This window comes from Cavia porcellus, unplaced genomic scaffold (genome assembly GCF_034190915.1).
Source record: "Cavia porcellus strain 051 isolate PalLab524CR breed Dunkin Hartley unplaced genomic scaffold, mCavPor4.1 scaffold_28, whole genome shotgun sequence".
NCBI lineage: Eukaryota > Metazoa > Chordata > Mammalia > Rodentia > Caviidae > Cavia > Cavia porcellus.
In genome coordinates this window covers 47,411,984-47,418,992 of record NW_026947511.1, presented here as the reverse complement: position 1 = coordinate 47,418,992, position 7,009 = coordinate 47,411,984, and the positions used below count along the sequence as shown (strand labels likewise).

Sequence of the window (7,009 nt, the reverse complement as noted above, 5' to 3'; positions counted from 1 at the left end):
CCCAAAAAAAGTAATAAGAACTAAGGAGTAATAAAATCCAAAATGTGTAAATTTTGTTGTAAAAAAGAGAGGGGGAAAAAAAGAGCTCTAATGGATATAATAGCAAGTATGTTTAGGGGTGTTAAATAGCTGACTATATTAATGTTTTTGGATCATTGAACACAGCTGTTTGCAGTCTCCCTGTTTGAATGTCCACCTTGTATTCTTTGATACTGTGATTTTAGCAACTATTTTCAAGATGATAATATGTAATCTATTAACAGGTGATTTCTTACTGTTATGTTTTTTTTTGTTTGTTTTGTTTTGTTTGTTTTTGTAGTTCTGTATTACGTGTACCCTTACACCGCTTTGGTTTGTTTTGTGTTTTTCTCTTTTTCCTCTTAAATTAAAAAAAAAACAGTTGGAGGAGAATATAGAGGTGAATGATGTTCTTTATCATGTTCTATAATATACATTGTATAATATCCCAAATTTGACAATTTATCTAAATTCAATCTGATATATACTAAAAGATGAAACATTTTATTTAATTTATATCACAGGTGATGCACCATGCAAACAATACCACTGCAACTGCACACACTAGAAGAAAATAAAACTTGTATTTTTACCAAAATGACAGCTCAATTGTTACATCAGCCCTTTTTTGTTCTTCTTCCAGCAACCCTTCAATTGCTTTCAAAAGCTTCCAGTTAAACCTGTTGTCTTCATTTTTCTTCTTCAAGAGCAGATTTGGCTTCTTCTACTTCTTGTTTTTTTAATTTCAGATGTTTTCTGCTTCGTTTCCATAAATGTGGTGTCACATTCTATAGAAATCTGATTTTCGCCTACTTTATTGCACTGCAATTCCTTTTTTATTCTTTTGCAAGGACATGTAAGTTTAAACTTCGGGTTGCAATTAACATTTACCACAATGACACATCTCTTTGCATCTGTGACAACAAGGAAGCTCTTTGGGGCACTGATTTTGGCAACAACTGTAGTTGTTTTTCTACATTCTACATACAGCCTTGAGATCCTGCATTGGCATTATATCCTAAGCGTCTGAACAAAAGGAAGATATTCTCCAGGGTGACAAGATAAAACACACAGATCAGCACACCCCAATGGCCAAGACTTAGAGCACTCTTCTTCACAACAAAACCCACATTCTGGGTCAGCCTTGTTTTTGCTAGTGTAGCCATCAACTTCAGTTACTTTATGGCATTCTTTCAAACATGTATGATGCTGACAACCTAAGATTCTTCCTACAGAATCTGCCTACAGGGCCCTACAGAATGGCATGGTAGTGGGCTCACCTCATGCTTCCCAAGACATTCCAGAGGAACTGGAACTAGACAAGGAGGATGAAGTAACACAGTCTTTAAAAACACTGGTTCAGATGGCTGTTCTCAAGGTCCTGTAGGCTGCTGCCAGCCAGTCTGCATTATTTATGCTTGATCATGACGTGAAGCAAGAAAGAAGTGGTGACATTTCTCCAAAACTTTTTGGCAAGTTGATCGCAAGGTGGGAAGGACCCTTAGGCGCTAGGTGACAATGATGTTTTGCTCTACTCCTACAATGACGTTTATGGTGGACTGCACAGTTCTTTGCATTAGGGTGGTCTTGGGGTTTGCTCTTGATCACAGGGCACTGTCCCTTTGCGTTACCACAATTGCACTTCACACCTACAGTTTTTGGGCATGGATAGCACACGCCTCTGAGGCAGACAGATGGATACTTGTGGTTTCTTTTTTTTTTTTTTTTATTTAGAGAAAACGAAACAAAAAATACATGGAGAAAAAAATACATGGAGATAAAAAAGGGTAGAAATATTACAAAATTACAGAAAAACAAACGGTAAGAAATTGCTGGTTGATAAGTTACATATTGTCATCTTAGAAATAGCTGTTCAGGTTATATAATTAAAGTATTTAGAATGACATTCAAAAAGTGCCACTACAAACAGTTCTGCTCAATGATCGAACAAAAGCTCAGTAATATGGTTATCAGTCCTACACATTTGTTTTACATCTCAAAGAGGGTAAGATTAAACATATCAAAACAGAACAAAACAGTTAAAAAAACAATTTAAAGAAATACAGATTTCAAAGCAAGTCCACTGGAGATCTTCACTGTCTATCTAACTGTCTCTAGTTTCTTACAAATAGTTGTCCCCATCTTCACCCACTTTATATATTTATTGCATATTATACAACTAATCAAATCATTACAGGATGATGAAAACTTTTTAGGTCTTCAAGATCTAACATTAGAGAAGACAATAATAACTACCGTCGCATCTCTCATTCTCTTTGTGATAGCCATCCCCATCTCTACATATGCTGAAATTGAACTCAAGAAACCAGTCCAATGTCATTCTAATCAGCGAACATTAGTATTGTTAGAATTTATATCATAATGCTACAAAATTAGCCTCGGGTTTCTTAGGACCTCTTCCTCAGAGTATCTGTTCATTACATCTTGCATTATATAATCTGTTCTCGTAAATAATTTTTCAAAAACTCATGTGTGAATTTCTACATATATATCTATCCTCTCTGTATTATAGGGAAAACCAAGTCATAGCAAGACAGCAAAACAACTTCCTAGAAAAACATGCAATGGATAAGACATATAAGACCACAATATAGATGATCTTCCGTAGTTACTATGTTTTCTCTTGTTATTTTCAATAGATTTGTCCACAACACCGGCTTGTAGTTAAACATAGTATTACCTATTTTTATAAAAACTTAACTTTAACTTCCTCAAAGCCTTGTAGGATTTGAGAACTGTTAATAGTTAATACCAGTATGGATATCCTTTACATTTTGTCATCTTCAGAGTAGTTGCCTCTACTTTTAGGGTTGATACTAACAAGCATATCAAATTCAAATAAAATCAGCCAAGGCCAACCCATAGTCTTATGATTCAGATTCAATTAAGATCAGTAGTAAGACAATGCAAGTAATACAGGATTTCAGTTTTTATTTTGGGGTCAAGATGTCTGTGCCCTCAAATCTGACATGAGTGGACAGACCAGAACAAATTAAATTCAAACTAAATATGGTGATAAGACTACTGTGTCTTTTAAGTCCTTATACACCATTAACAATGATCTCTGCCTTTTTTTATAGTGTTTCAGAGCTGTCTATACTAAAGACTATAGCTTACCATCTCTGCTTCATGTCAGCTACTCCACTTTTCTGCTATAATTTGTCCACCTTATTCCTTCCACTGTCTGCCCCGTTAATTGAGGCCTCTCTGCCACTGTTGCTGGAATCCTGGTATCCCTTCCTCTCTTTCTCTATAATGTCCTTCAGCACTCTCTGTAGGGTTGGATTGGTGGCCACGAACTCCCACAGTTCATCCTTGTCTTGGAAGCATCTTATTTCTCCATTAATTTTGAGAGAGAGTTTTGACGGGTATATGAGCTTTGTTTGCATATTATTTTCTTTCAGGACTTGCAATATTTCTCCCCACTCCCTTCTTGACTTAAGACTTTGTGTTGACAAGTCTGCTGTTATTTTGATAATTTTCCTGTTGTAGGTAATCTGGCTGCTTTTAATATTCTGTTCTTTTGGTGGATTTCTGGAATCTTGATTATTATAGGTCTAGGCGTAGATCTGTTTTGGTTGTAGGTAGCTGGTGTTCTGTATGCCTCTTTTATCTGGATATCATTTCTTTTTGCTATACATGGGAATTTTTGCTTTAATATATCTGTGAATATTCTTTGTATTTCATTTTTGGTTGCTCCTGCTTCCTCACTCACATTCTTTATTCTTAAGTTATTTATCTTTTTGTCATCTTCTAGTTTTTGAATTGTTTCTTTCTGGTTCCTTGTTATTTTTAAGAGGCTTTTTCTTTCACGATAATATGCCATAAATCTCTCTTCAAGTTTCAGAAGGCTGTCTTTAGTTTCTGTCAAGGCATTTTGCCAGTGTTCAATGGAGTTTTTAGTTTCCTGGTAATCTCTTTGGATCTGTTTCATGTATTCTAAGTTATGTTTAAATTCTTCTTCAGAAGTTTCTCTTTCTTTTCTGATTTCCTCAGTTCTTCCATCTGTGTTCTCTTGGGTGGAGCTTGTCATTTCTTTAATTAATCTCTTTATATCTTGCCTCACTTGGATCAGGAGTACACCTTCAAATTCATCTATGAGGTCATGAAGGTATTTTTTAATTTCAGCTGATGCTGTGTCAAGCATTGGGTGGTTACTGTGCTTGTTCTCTTCAGTGTTTACTTTTCCTGGGCTTATTTTCTCATGTTGGGCAGCTGGAGATTTTTTTTTATTTTTATCTCTTGTCATGTTTCTGGTTTCTTTCAGACTGGAGTGTCCTGGGGGGTCTCTGGCCCTCTCCGAATTGCTTAGGGCCTTTCAGAAGCGTGCTGATTTGAGTTTTTGCTGTCCTCCCCAATTTGCTGTTATCTGGGGTAGGCTGGGATGCAGGGGCAGTACAGGCTAGCCTCCAGCCTCTGTGCCAGTCAATCCGTAAATTAGGCTGTACTTTCTGGATGTCACTGAGTTGTGACTATTTTGTATCTGCTTATTGGGCCCCTAGCAGAGGCTTGGTTTAGCCCCAGTAGCTCCTGCCACTTCTCTCTGTACCAGAAGCAGCTAACTAATGTCACTATGGCACAGGGTTCTGCCCAAATCCCAGCTGTTCTCTTCCAGACCTCTCTGTAACAGGAGTACCAGGACAGCAGATCTCCCCAAATCCAAGATGTCTTCCACTAGTTCTCTGTATGATGCTGAAGCCAGCATGGCGTCAGGCTCTGCCCAATTTCAAGATGTCCTCCACCAGACCTCCCTACAGGGGGACTCGGTGATGTCACCGAGCTGTAAGTTCTGCCCAACTCTAAGATGTCTGCCACCAGACTCTCTGTGTTATTGATGTCCCCATGGTGGTGGGCACTGCCCAGTTCCAAAATGTTCTCTGGCCAACCCCAGCAGCCGCGGGGTCCCCAGTACTCACCAGGGTTCGGTGCAGGTCCTTGTCTTGGGTCTACTGCAAACCATGCCGCTCGCCCTCCCTGTGCTCTCGGCACAGCGTGGAATGGTCAGAAAACTGCACAGCATTCGGCTTTGGAGCTCCAGAGCCTTTCACAATCTCCTCTGGTGCAGCGAGAAGCAGTCTTGGCTGCTTCTCGGGGTCCCAGGTCTCAGTTTCCAGCAGTCACCAAAAGCCAACACAGCTTTTCCTGTTGGGTCCACCAGTCAGTTTGCTGATTTAAAGGCACAGGATTTTCAGCCTCCCGTTATCATCCTTCACAGTCTCAGCATGACTTTAAATCCTTCAGCTGCGCTGTCTTGGTTAATAAGAATCATTATCCATTCATCTGGCCCTCTCCATGTTGTCATATTCTAGCTTCTAATATGATTTCTCTGGAGAGACTCTCCGCCCAATCCCCTAGCAAGCCGCCACTTTTTTTTTCGACACTTGTGGTTTCTACATCCTAAAGTCCATCCACAGTTTTGATCACAAAGTGGACAGTTCCCAGGACAACACTTTTTCCTGCATTGGTGTTTCTGACAGACATGCATCTTAACACACTTAGTTTCACACAGGTATGGCTTATGGCATGGCATGCATTTTGTGTGATTTCCACAGTGATGATGCTTTTGCACTTCTTGTCTACATATTTCACAAGGACCTCAGTGACCACACTGTGAGTATGTATGGATTCCACACTTGTGCTTTGCCACAACTGTCTCCACAGGTTGGTACATCTTCTGTGCAAGGCAAAGAAAACCTTGATTTCTGACTTGGACAGAACATTTTCCCAGGTCGAGGACATTCTCTACAAGCACCAATATGCCAAAGTGTCCTGCAGGTATGACACCCTATGGCAGTGTTTTCCACATACTTGACCCTTGAGCCAAACTGGGGTTGCACAATTTCTTTCAGCAACTTTTTTTGCCACAGACACGTTTTTGTCTCCTAACCCTTAGACAGTGTTGACAATTTCCTGCATGACAAGGATTTTCACACTGAAGTTGCCCACAAAGCAATTTCCACCCACAAGGCTATTTCCAGAACCATTCCTTGGCATTGCCTCTATGAGGGATAGGTTTTGCTTTCTTAAAGTGACAAGTAGTCGTGACTGTTTTTGCACAAATAGGGCAAGGAACTGGATGACAGAGAAGTAAACACTTGTGGTCACAAGGTGGTTTAAATTCTGTCTCACGTACTTGGTCACATGAGTCATGGATCTAAAGGTGGATCTTCTACTTTTCTGCAATAGCAACAGTACCTACTAAGTGTTTCTGATCATTTGTAGTCCAACCTACATTTTGGACAAGGACAAAGATAATTTCTCATTCCAGAATCATCATCCATCAGAGAAGACAAAAGAAACTGGCTATCTTTAGTGCACTTCTGGATCCAAGGCATGTGAAATATACAGAAACATCATAAAGAGCTCCAAACTGCTTGGTTTCTCTTCATTGAAGAAACACAAATTAAGTATGCCTTAGCTCCTGCTTGAAAAGCTTCATTTACATATTATTTTATTTGCTCTAATTCACATTATCCACAATTTTTAAATAGTGTATGTTATAAATGTATTAGTAGCTATTTTTCCCTGTTTCCCTTAAAAAGTCTTCATCTCCTTCCTCTTTAGATGAAGATCTAAAATGTTCTTCAACAAGTTTTTTGGCTGCAGCTTGATTAGCCTTCTATCAGCTCTACAGCCACAGAGGTCTCAACTCCTCCAGGGCTGGGGTCAGGAAGCACAGAGTCCCTGCATGTCTTCTCTTGCCCTCCCCCCATGCCACCCAGAAGAGTTCCATTTCCCAAAACAGCGTTGCAGCTGGCTAACTTTGGGCATGGCCTTGACCACCAGCTCCCTGGCGTCAGGGAGTGTCCATCTCCAGCACTACCTATCAGATACCTTCTGCAGGCTGGAGTTCCCTTTTTTGTGACTTGCTGGTTCATATCCTTTGTCCATCCATTTAGCCCGTTCTACCCTGGGCTCTTACTTTTTTATTTTTTATTTTTGAGATATCTTTATATAGTCTTACCAGTAG

General features: G+C 39.5%; 1 pseudogene; it reads right to left on the bottom strand.

Moving 5' to 3' along the window:
- Positions 1–526: 526 nt before the first annotated feature.
- LOC100713394 (NF-X1-type zinc finger protein NFXL1-like) overlaps positions 527–7,009 on the bottom strand; it is a 28,318-nt pseudogene continuing 21,835 nt past the window's right edge.